This window comes from Ailuropoda melanoleuca, chromosome 13 (genome assembly GCF_002007445.2).
Source record: "Ailuropoda melanoleuca isolate Jingjing chromosome 13, ASM200744v2, whole genome shotgun sequence".
In the NCBI taxonomy this organism is placed as follows: Eukaryota; Metazoa; Chordata; class Mammalia; order Carnivora; family Ursidae; genus Ailuropoda; species Ailuropoda melanoleuca.
This window is the reverse complement of record NC_048230.1, coordinates 90,993,753-91,007,328: the sequence shown is the minus strand read 5'-3', so window position 1 is coordinate 91,007,328 and position 13,576 is coordinate 90,993,753.

Here is a 13,576-nt window from a genome sequence, read left to right as displayed (position 1 = left end):
ACTTTAACACATTATTTGACTGTATGTCACTAGTTGGATATCACCCAAGGACAAAAAGAACCAAAAACAATTCAAAGAGATTTTTTCCTATTATTGTATTATTGGTGATATCGAGAGTGTCATATGTGTTTGGGGGATAAAACACATCATTGTGCTGATCTTGGGGAGGAGAATAAAGCTTTTGAATATGACCTCATGATGTATTTTATCTTAAAAAAAATTTCCTCATTTACAAACCAAAAAGGACTAGATGCAATGATACGCCCAAGAAAAAATAAGCAAACATATCAGCCAAACTATGATCTTTAGATACCATTTTTCATTAAAAGGAACATTCCTTTGGAAAATGAGTGCAGGTCTTGTACAAGAACTGTGCAAAATGAACCTGAGATACACTTTTATATGAAAGAGTAAGAATGTAATTAGAGCTTCTGGAATGACTATATAAGGACTTCTACAGATTCTCCCCAGAGTGAAACTATTTAACTTGTAAAAATTATAAATCATGATCATTTAAAGTCTCTGGAAATTGACCTAGGTTCATAGAGCAAATTGGAAGCACTTATTCAATAAAATACACTAAACCTTGTAAAGAAGACTGGGTATCTATGGTGTTTGAGTCAGGACTTGTTTCCATCAGCCACCCCCAACCCCATTTGTGTTACAGAAGCTCTACTCCTGGTGGATGTGACCAAGCAGATGGGGGCTCCTTTTATCCTTGACCAGCTTCCAGTTATGGGGTTATGACTTCACCCCAACATGGGCTGCCAGGATCTCTCCTCCCCTCTATTCTACAAGGGTGCAGCCAAAAAGACTAGGGTTCCCTTACACTCCAGCACCCCTGATGGAGAATCTATCCAAGTCTTTGTAGACCAAGAATACTGGGGCTTTTGTCACTCCCCCTCCTTAGCTTCTGCTTGTATGACCTAGGTTCCACTTGGGAGAGGCAAGCTGAGAATACTACTGGCTATACTTGGCCCTCCCCCTCCCAAATCCCACTCCTAAAGTGAAGGTGTCATTCTGGAAGAAGTAGGCCACCACCTCTATATACATTTCTGATGCAGTAATGCACCAGAAGTTCTGCCCATGGGGAGAGGCAAGATGGAAACTCTGAAAGTTCCACAGATCTGTTAAAGGGGTCATTTTATTTGGAACAAGACCTGGAGAAACTCGTATCTTAAGGCATTATTGAAAATAATGGAGGTCTTAGTGATCAGAAAACTAATAGCTCAATAAAACTAGTCATCACAAGCAAAATAGCTGACCAGCCTGAAGTTTAACAGAGGGAACAGGGAAAGAGACAGGTTTTTTTATTTGTTTGTTTTCATTTTGTTTTGTTTTAACGGTGCCTGCTAAAATCACATCCCTCCCCTGGATTACAAAGACTGCACATGCATGAGGCTGCATCCATTCAGGAGCAACCAGATTAGGCACCTGACAACTACTAGTCTCTGGTTAAACGTGGGGTGGGCTTGAAATAATTCCCTAAGCTACTCACAGAGCCATCAGCAAAATACAAAAGTCTGACCAGTTGGAAGGACACAAACTCTGACCAATGACTGAATGAACATTAAGCTATGCTGAGCCAGTGGTGACTTGTAGGAATCCAACCTTAAAAACAAAAACAAGGGTGGGGGGTGTAACTGAGCAGTGACCTCACAGGCAGCCCACTTTGGAAAAAGTAGATTTCAAGTATTAGTCCAAGCAAACACTACACAAATAAACTGACAAAAACTAGAAACATCAACAAGCCTCTGGGGAGGAGAAGAGGGTACTAATCAGAATCCAAAGTTGCTACAATATATTATTTAAAACGTTCACTTTTTTGAAAAAAAAAAAGAGGGAGACAAGCAAATAAACAGGGTAGTGTGACCACTATACACGAAAATGGTGGGCAATAGAAATTGCCTTTGAGAGGGTCCAAAATGTTTAATCCAGCAGACAAAATTCTTCAAAGCAGCTATTATAAAAACTTGGAAGAATGAAAAGAAACCATGTTTAGAGAATTAAGGGAAGGTGTGACAACAATGATTTATCATGTAGAGATTATCAATAAAGAGAAACTATTTTAAAAACAAACGGAAATTCTGGCATTGAAAAGTACAATATCTACTATTAAAAATTCACAGACAGCCTCAAATAACTTGAACTGCTAGGGGAAAAGAAAAGAATTGGAAAACTAGAAGATAGATCAGTCAAGATTACTAATCTGAATAATAGAGAAAAGAAGGATAAAAATGAATCAATCCTCAGAGTTATGGGAAACCTGTCAGCATACCAATATATATATAATGAGAGTATCAGAAGAAGAAAGTTAAAAAAGGACAGAAAAAATATTTAAAGAAATAATGGCTGAAAATGTTCACATATGAAGAAAACCATTAATCTGAACAACCAAAAGCTCAAGAAATTCCAAGCAGGATAAACACAAAAAGATCCATACTCAGATATATCATAGTCAAAATATTTCAGGGCAACAACAAGGATAAAATCTTAAAGGCAATAGGGTAAAACATATCTTCACATACAAAGGACCCTAAAAAGATTAACAAATGACTTTTCATCAGAAAATATAGAGGATTAAAAAAATAAAATTATGGAGGGTAGAAGGCAGTGGGACAACATATTCAAAGTGTGGGGGTGAGGGTTGTGAAATCTGTCATCCAAGAATCCTATATCCAGCAACTACCTTTAAAAACATAAAGGCAAGGGGAAATCAAGTCCTGGCATGGCAGCATAGGGAACTCTTGTGACTTGCTCTCCCAGAGAAACTGATGAAAATTATTTTAAAAAAAACTTATAAAGTTTCTGGAAAGGGTATTAAAGACAAATAGCAAATGAAGAAAATCTATGAAAATTCAATAAGAAAAGTAAGTGTCTGGTAGATGAATCAAGCCTACACCCTCTTTTCCTCCTTCCCAGTTCAGCAAGGCCAGGAATACAGGATTTCCTCTCCCCCCATCTCCCAGAAGGCTTTCTTCCCAGAAGGAGCAAGACTTCATTTCTCATCCTGACTCCAGTTTCTTATTGCTGAAACTAAGGCCCATGCAACTGTAGTTAAGAAGTGGGGCTCCCTTTTTGTACCAGGCCCCCACTTGTAGAAAGAAGTCTCTGTCATGAGCACTGCATGCTGAGAATACAGGGACCCCTGTCACCCTTTGGCTCATTAAGTGGTGACTCCATGATAGGAGGGGCCTCAGTCTGCTGTCACCTTCCACCTAGTACTAACCTGCTGGAGTTGTTGTTGTTGTTGTTGTCGTTGGAAGCTTTACACTTTAGATAATATATTAGAAGAACGCTTTCCATTTCCACCTACCATCAGCTTCAGATCACTGGCTCAGAGAATCTGCACAGGGAGAGAAACAAATAGCTCCTAATCTCTTTCCAAAGAAATGATGTCATTGGCCACAGAACATGAGGAAACGCAAACCTAAGATGACTCTCAGAACAATGGACTCTGTGGGGGAAAGCAACTGAGAGAACAATCTTGGATTCAATGTAAATGCAGCCTAGACTTTAGGTCAGTTAGTTTGTTAGAAAGAAATAAGAAATAAGACAACTGAGAGAAGTCTTCCTGGGGTAAGAACAAATATCACACATGGACATCGGAAACTATTCCTTCAGAAGTGCCATATTTAGGGGCGCCTGGGTGGCAGAGCGGTTAAGCGTCTGCCTTCGGCTCAGGGCGTGATCCCGGCGTTATGGGATCGAGCCCCACGTCAGGCTCCTCTGCTATGAGCCTGCTTCTTCCTCTCCCACTCCCCCTGCTTGTGTTCCCTCTCTCGCTGGCTGTCTCTATCTCTGTCTTATAAATAAAAAAAAAAAATCTAAAAAAAAAAATAAAAAGAAGTGCCATATTTGATTGGATTAGTCTGTAGAGTGATTTCCCCAAGGCATTATTGAAAACAATAAAGAAATCAGCCAGCATTAGTGCAATATAACAGAGAAAGAGGAAAAGAGAGGCCTATTAATATCACTGTCATCCCAAGTGACTATAGACATACCCCCAAACCACACCTCGCTGAGAAGAAATAGGCTTTACTGTGTGGGGAATAAATAGACTTTACTAAAATAATTCAGCCAGCCACTAAAACGTAAACAAGTAAATAACAATAACAAGCCTGAGGTTGGGAGAGGATTACTATCCAGAGTTGCTACAATATATTATCGAAAGTGTCCAGTTTCCAACAACAGCAACAAACTGAACATGCGAAGAAATAGAAAAGGATGATTCATGTACCAGAAAAAAGCAGGCAACATAAACTACCTGTGAGAATACTCAAATGTGGCATTTAAAATAAAAAGACTTTAAAACAGCCATTATAAATATGTCAAAGAACTAAAAGAAAGCATGGGAAAAAAGAAGTAAAGGAAGGTATGATGACAATGTTACATCAAAAAGAAAATAAAGAGGAAAAATTCTAAAAGAGAACCAAAGGTAAATTCTGGAGTTGGAAGTACAGTAATGGAAATTGAAAAATTTACTGGAGGGCCTCACTGTTACATTTGAACTGGCAGAAGAAAGCATTAGCAAACTTGAAGACAAATTGAGAAAGATAGTGCAAACTGAAAAACAGAGAGAGGAAAGAATGAAGGAAAATGAACAGAGCCTAAGAAAAATGTGGGACAATAACCATTGCACTAACATAGATGCACCTGAAAGAGAGGAGAGAGAAAAAGGAGCAGAAAAATATTCATAGAAATAACGGTGGAAAACTCCCTAAATTTACTGAAAAACAATGATCCACATATTTAGGATGTCAAGTAGGATAAACACAAAAAGATCCAAAAATTGATATACCATAGTAAATTGCTGAAAATCAAAGGCAAGGAGAAAATCTTGAACACAGCAAGAAAAAAAAAAACTCATAACTTATAATGAAACCCTAATATTAACAGATGACTTTTCAGCAAAAACAGTGGAACACAGAAAGGCAATGTTACGGTGTGCTCAAAGTGCTTTAAAAAAAGAAATCCTTCAGGAATCAATCTGTATCCAGCAAAGCAAATGATATCCTATATCATTCAACAATGAAAGTGAAGTAAAGATTTCTCCTTCTTTAAAAGAACAAACTAATAAAACAAAACTGGGAGAATCTGTTGCTATCAGACAGGCATAAAAGAAATGCTAAAGGAAGCTCTTTATAATGAAAACAACACTAGACATCAATTTCAGTTGACATACAAAAAAACAAAGAGCAGTAGTAAAGGTAATTTTGTCATTATGTGAAACAGAATAAATGCATATTTTTCTAATTTCTTTTTACATGTGATTAAAAAGGCAATTGTAGGAAGTAATATGTATATAATGTAATATTGAATTGATATATATATATATATATCAATAACAGGACAAAGGAGATAAGGGGGAGCAAAGCTGCACTGTGCCTAAGGAAATGACCACAGATGATAAAATAGTAATTACAGTGCATTGTTGAGTTTTAATACTAATAGGTATAATACACATAACAATATCACAGAAAAGAGGAAATTGAATCTATACAGTGTATGTTTCTATATATAACTGCAATAATGCAAGTGTAAATCTGAAGCTAATTCTAATACATTAAGATGTATAAAATAAACCCTATAGAGTGACCACTTAAAAAAATCTCCGAAAACATGGTGAAAATATCACTTCGTGAAACTAAAATGCTATATAAGAAAATATCACTTAGCAGTTCAATAGTCTCAAAGGATATAAAAAGTAATAATAATAAATAATAAATAAATAAAAATATCACTTAATGCAAAATAAAGCAGCAAAAGAGAAATAGAGGAACAAAAAAGATATGAATCAGAAAACAAAAACTAAAGTGGTCAATATAAATTCAACCACATAAATGATAGAATTAAATGAGAATGGATTACATAGTCCAATCAAAAGTCAAAGTTCATCAGACTAGATTAGAAAAAAATGATCCACTGCATGCTGTCTACAAGACACATAGATTCAAAGATAAAAATACATTTTTTTAAATGAGAAAAGTTATAAAGAAATATAGAAAAAGATTTTTTAAATTTCTCATGTAGCTAATGGGACTAAATATTATATATAAACAGTACTACCCTTTTACTTGAGCAAGAGAGATCACACTTTAGAGGTCCCAAATACCACAAACAACCAACACTAGCAAACATATGCCACAACATGATCCTTCCATCTTGAGTTTAACACGGTTCAGACCCAGGCAAATGCTTCTCTACATTCCTTGTCTTATATCCTTAAAGCAAAGAATGACTACATATAAAGGTCATGAAAGTTTGTTGGTTGTGCCACTGCCAACATCTGAGACCAAGTGGACTTTAGAGTACAAGGATGTTTTAATCAGTGAAAGCACTCAGGCAAAATAAGTAAGTAAGTAATAAAGACAAATTAATTTTCTCTTAGCATGAACACAATAAATTCTCAGATAACAAAGTGCTATTTCCCAATGATGACAACCACTCACTTTCTTCCTTTTCTCTGTGTTCTGATTTGATTCCAGAAGTATTCATGAATTTTCAAGGTATTTACCACACTTGGATATTTGTTGAAAGTGATTTATAATACTAAACAATTCATATCACTTTTAAATATGTATATATAATGTATATGCATAAAACATGTATGTGTAAGATATATACTTACACATGTATACAGGTACATATGTGTGTACATACATACATTTTTTACATACATATATACGTATGGACATAACATGTATGATTCTTTACATTTAGGAACTATATGAACATTGAATCTATCTATTCTAGAAACTGAAAACAACACAATCAAATTGGTCAAAGCATGCATATGTAATTTGCTTTTTTGCTTAATATGCTAATATGAACATTGTCTCTTACAACATAATATCTAATTTATCCCCTATTTCTGGACATCTATGTCATTTCCAATTTTTGCCTCCATAATCAGGGTTTTGATAAACAGCATTACTTTGCAAACACTCATGGGGTAATTTTCTAGAAATTACTTGCTGTGTTAAAGGGAACACAAAATTTTTAGCATGGACTACGTTACTTTATAGTGATTGGTAATTATTTTAATTAAGTAGGTTTAATAGACATTTGAGTAATAGTGTCTTAATTATAAAAAGTCTTGTGTATAATAATCCATTATCTTTTTTGGATTTTTCATATATAAATAACCATATTTAATTCATTACAGAAAAAAAACATGAATGCCAGATAACCAAATTATATCTCAAAAAATGCCTATGGCTTTAGTTTTTCTAAAAACAGACAATCCTAGTAAACTCAGAATGCTTTTAGAGATGTCCCAAAACACTTGGACAAAATAAGTATGCATGTATATCCCATGTGCATATATTTATATTTGATATTGCACTGATATATTTTATTTATTTATTTAAATGATTATTACAGTACATATGTGTTATAAAGACATTTGAGTGGCCAGCCACACACGCAAATGAACTGTGACTTGGATCATTTCTCTCATTTGAAGCCTTTGTAGTTCAAAGAGAAATTTTATGCTTTGGGTAAATATTTATTTACAAAAGGAAACTAACAGCAACAAAACTTCTTACCATTTCTTTTAAAAAATCAAGTTTACTCTAAGTGAAAACACAATAAATATTCAGTAATAGAGAACAGAACCTAAGTTACTGAATAAAAACTATTTAATACCAGATAACAAAATACTCACTCAAAGGAAAGCTCATCTTAAACTATTTATAGCATAACCATCTTCTGTTGTTGGAAGGCCTTCGTTCTCTGGGTTATTTCTACCAACATATGTATTAATCCTTTTGTGTGATTTTGAAGGGAACTATTCAACCAAAGAAATATATTGTCCAATTCATCTATTAAACTTTACAGTTCATTTACACAAAAAATGTTATTCCCAAATTGGCCAAAATTTGACTCATTGTCTCTATTTTGTTTGTTACTATTTTTTTACAAGGGAACATTAATACTTTTCTTCATGTAACACCATACTAAAAACTAATGAGTATTCATTCATTAATTAGGAGTTTCAAACTGAAGCATACCTGATGTAAAACTGCATTAAGTAGAATTCCTGCAAAAACTTGTTGAATTACAGGTCATGTAGTTTCAGTATTTGCATGCTAATTTGACACTAATCATCTGACTTAAGCACCATAATTACGCAGAAATGATGCATAGTAAACAAAAGGTAGATATTTTACCTCATACCCCTACAGTTCCCTGAGCTACATCTTTTCTTTAAAAATCGCTGTGCTATGGTCTGAATGTATGTGCTCCACCAAAATCCATATGTTGAAATTCTAATGCCTGATGTGATGGTACTAAGAGGTGGGGCCCTTGGGAGGTGCCTTAAACTATGAGAGTGGAGCCTTCATGAATGGTATTAGTGCCTTAAGAAAGAGGCCCCCTTCTGCCATGTGGAGGACACAGCAAGAAGACATCTTCTATGAACCAGAAAAAAGACTCTCAACGGAATTTGACATGTCATTGCCTTGATACTGAACTTCTCAGCCTCCAGAATTGTGAGAAATAAATCCGTGGTTCATATTCAATCCAGTCTGTAGTGTTTTGTTATAGTGACCCAAACACACTAAGAGACTGACCCTATGCTGCTCACTGTCAAATCCTCTGGTTAAATGAAGCTCTAGTAGGTCATTGAAAGAGGACTTTTGTTTTCCAGACCATTTTGTGACTTTTATTTTTTTATTTTTTTATTTTTAAGATTTTATTTATTTATTCGACAGAGATAGAGACAGCCAGCAAAAGAGGGAACACAAGCAAGGGGAGTGGGAGAGGAAGAAGCAGACTCCTAGCGGAGGAGCCTGATGTGGGGCTCGATCCCATAACGCCGAGATCACGCCCTGAGCCGAAGGCAGACGCTTAACCGCTGTTAAGCCAGGCGCCCCCATGTTGTGACTTTTAGCCTCTTCTTGGACTATTCCAAAGAAAAATGCTTATGGTAAATCTAGTCCAGGTTAGGCAGCACCTCAAACATCAGTAAAACCCCATGAGTTATGACTTCAGTCAGGGAACCCAATAACCAGAACCTAAGAACTAAGCTAACACAGGCCCACTTGGGGTAAATATCAGAGTGAGAGTGAGGTTGTGAGTGTATGACAGGGCAGGAGTCTTGATTTTAATAAGAAAAGCTGTCTGAGAATATTCTGTTCTCAAATTATTCAGGATTTTCTTTGAATCCTAAGACATTTCTCTGCAGTTTTGGCTTCCCAAAACAATTCAAGAAGACATACGATTGCTCTCAATGATTGTCCTGAAAATTAAGACTCCTCTATCCTCACTTCACTGTGACCAGAGCTACTTACACTTGCCCTTGGCCTTCTCTATGATTTTTCTTTACCCCAAGTTAATTTCAGGCTACACTAAAATCAGAAAAGTATACTGACTCTAGATGCCTTCCACCCCCATTAGTGGTAGCTGGACAGAAATGTCACCACCTCAGAGAAATGGCTCTGCCAGAGCATCTAGCAAGGTTTCATATATCGTTTTAATTAGGCAGAACTGTACCAAAAAAGTCTTCTTTAAAAAAAAAAAGCAGGGCATTAATATAAAAAGTAATTTTTCAGGAACTACAACTATTTTTTGATTAACTACATACTATTGCACTTGGAGGAAAATGGTCCAATAATTACATCCCTAGACATTTCTAATCTATATTTTCATACAGCACACTTTGGGTTTTTTTTTCTTCCTAAAGCAAGGAAATCATACTGTAAAAAAAAAAGATTAAAAAAAACAGATGGACACATTTATTTTTAAATTGTTACAAACTGAAAGCATTTGAAGCATCGTAAACTTGTCTATTAGGAAGCAAAGGTTTTTATGCTCCTCCTGACATGCTTTGAGTTTCTCTTTAGATGTGTCCCTCTCATAGCTAAGAGAAGATTTCATGTTTAAAATTTAAATAGCTATTTATTTGTTATAACTAAGAAGTGCTATCCAGTCTCAGCAAGGATAGAAGCTGAAATACTGACTTGGTTTCAGGAGGGACTCGATCCATTTTCCTTTGCCTTGTTTTGGATTCTCTGTACAATATGGAAATCATTACATTGATCATGATGTGAAAACATTATGAGATCACCTTATCTCATTGGCAGATCAGTGGAATAAGAATGATGATAAGAGCCTGAAATGTCCTTTCTTCCATGTGACTAAATGGATGAGCCACTTTACAGTGAAACAACCCTGTCTCTTTCACAGTAAAATGAAGAAGTGAAACTTAACATTCATCCTCACTCTACATTTTCAACTGCTGGCAAAGTGTGGCAATTGTGAGGTCCTGGGACAAGTCAACTTTCTTATAGTTGACCTTCACAGTCCTTTCCAGTCCAATAATTGTATAGTGTTTGTGATAGCCAGCTTCTGAGATGATCCTCAGCGATCTCTGCCTCTTGGAATTCATACCCTTGTGTAGTAACCTTCCATCTCTTCCCAGAGTTGGTCTGTGTGATGAAAGCATATGACAGAAATGATGGTGTGTTATTTCTGAATAAGGTTATAAAGGATTGTGTTTTCTCTCTCTCTCTCTCTCTCTCTCTCTCTCTGTCTCTCCTGGACCTCTTTCTCTGGAAAAAGTGAATGCAGCTACCAGAGCAGAGGCTCACAAGTGGAAACAACCACAGAACCAGTACCAGGGATGGAGAACCTGAACTGTAATTGAAGAATTGCTGAAAGCTCAGTGTAGACAACTCTGAGAGTTAAAAACTCCAAGGGACCTAGTCATAGAAGGGCCCCGTATATTATAGGATTTACCTCCAGCAGTTAAATCAGGTTCCCACAGTAAATATCAGAGAAAAATCACCTGCAATTCCGGCAGGAAAAGTGAAGGAGAAAGAAAGCCTTTCTTTGACAAACAAAAATTGAGGGGAGTTGTTGCCAGTAGACCTGCCTTGAAAGAAATCTTAAGAGAAATTCTTTAGAGAAAAGGAAAATAATATAAGATAGAAATTTGGATCTAAATGAAGAAAGAGAGCATCAGAAAGGAAAAAGTGCAATAAAATATTTTGTTATTGTAGGGTATTCACACTACCTATGAAGTGGCATAGTGTTCTTTCAAATTGGACTTGAATTTGTTATAAATGTATATTGCAAACACTAAGATAACTACTAAAAAAATTTTTTAAAAGAAGTATAACTGATAAGCTAAGAAAGGAGATAAAGTGGAATCATATAAAATGCACAATTAAAACCACAAAATACAGAAAAAGAGTGGAAGACAAAAATAGGAACAAAGAAAAGGGCAACAAGTAGGAAACAGTAATGAATATGATACATATTAATCCAATTATATCAATAATCACTTTGAATCAATATGAGAGATATTAATCCAATTATATCAATAATCTAATTATATCAATAATCAATAAGTGCACTAATAAAAGACAGAGATTGTCAGAGTGGATCAAAAACCAAGACCCAATGATAGGTTATCTACAAGAAACTCACTTCAAATATTAAGACACATACAGATTAAAAGTAAATGGATGGAGGGGCACCTGGGTGGCTCAGTTGGTTATGTGTCCGACTTTGGATTTCATCTCAGGTCATGATCTCAGGGTTGTAAAATTGAATCCTGTGTTGGTCACCACACTCAGTGGGGAGTCTGCTTAGATTCTCTCTCTCTCTTGCCCCTCCCTCTCTCTCTCTTAAGTAAATAAATAAATCTTTTTTTAAAGTAAATAGGTGGAGAAAATATAGCATGGTAACATTAATCAAACTAAAACAAGAATGGCTATATTAATTTTAGACATAGAAGCAAGAGAAGTTAACAAGGTTGGAGAAGGGAACTACATAATGATAAATATGTCAATTTCCCCAAGAAGTCATAACTATCTTTAATGTGTATGTGCCTAGTAACAGAGTGTTAAACTACACAATGCAAAAACTAATAGAACTGCAAGGAGAAAGAGATGAATCCACTATCACAGCTGAAGAATTCAACAGCCTTCTATCAGAATGAACAGGAGCAACAGTCAAAATATCAGTAAGAACTTAGCTGAACTTAACAACACCGTCAATCAACAGTATAATCAACTTCTATAGACTACTTTATCCAACATAGCAGAATACACATCCATCTCAAGTTCACGAGGAACATTCACCAAGATAGATCATATTCTGAACCATAAAACAGACCATGACAAATGTAAAAAAACAGAAATCATAAAACGTCTTCTCTTAGACCACAATGAAAATAAACAAAAAATCAATAACTGAAAGATAACAGAAAAATTCCAAAATACATGGAAATTAAACAACACACTAAATAACACATGTGTCAAAGAAGGGATATCTAGAGTAATTTTAGAAAATGAAAATGAAAACAGAACATCAAAGTTTGTGTGATGCAGTGAAAGTAGTACTTAGAGGGAAATCTATAGCATTGAATAAATATATCAGAAAAGAAAAAAGATCTAAAATCAGTAATTTAAGTTTCCACTTAGGAAACTTGAAAAAGAAGAGCAAGTTAAATCTAAAATAACTGGAAGAAAAATAAATTAGAGCAGAAAGTGATAAAATTAATTTTAAAATTGAGAACAGGACCTCGATAAAGCTGATCAACAAAATCAAAAGTTGTTTATTTTTAAAGATCAATAAATTGATGAACAACAGCCAGGCTAACCAAGAAAAAAAGTGAAAGGACACAAATTACTAATGTTAGGAATGAAAGAGGGGATGTTACTACAAATTCTATAGGTAGTAAAATGATAATAAACAAATACTACAAACAACTCTATGCCCACAAATGTGATAATCTACCTGAGATGAACTAATTCCCTGAAAGATACAATTTGCCAAAATTCACAGAGTAGACTATCTGAATATATATATATATATATATATATATATATATATGAAATTGAATCAATAATTAATAATCTTCCAAACAGTACACACCAGGCCCAGATGGATTTACGGGTGAATTCTACCAAACATTTAAGGAATAAATTATATCCATTCTCTACAATTTGTTTCATAGAAGAAAAGCAGAATGAATAGTTCCTAATTTACTGAATAAGGTCAGGATTACTCTAATTCCAATACCAAAGACATTACAAGAAAAGAAAACTATAGACTAATATCTCTCATGAACATAGATGCAAAAATCATCAGCAAAACATTAAAAAGTTTAATGCAACAATATATAAAAGTAGTTATACACCACAACCAAGTGAAATTATCACAGATATGGAAGGCTGGTTCAACATTCAAAAATCAATAGTATGCAACCCATTACATCAATAGGCTAAAAAAGAAAAATCATATGATCATATTAATAATTGCAGAAAAAAAGCATTTGATAAAATCCAGCATTCATTAATGATAAATCCTTTAAGTAAGATAAAAATAGAGGGGGAAATTCTTCACCTTGATAAAGAATACCTACAAAAAGCCTATAGCTAACATTATATTAATGATGACTAACTTGAAACTTTCCCACTAAGATCAGGAACAAAGCAAGGGTATCCCCTCCCACCACGTCTGTATCTTTGGGGTAAATACCCAGTAGTGCAATTGCTGGGTCATAGGGTAGCTCAATTTTTAACATTNATATCCCCTCCCACCACTCCTTTTCAATATCATA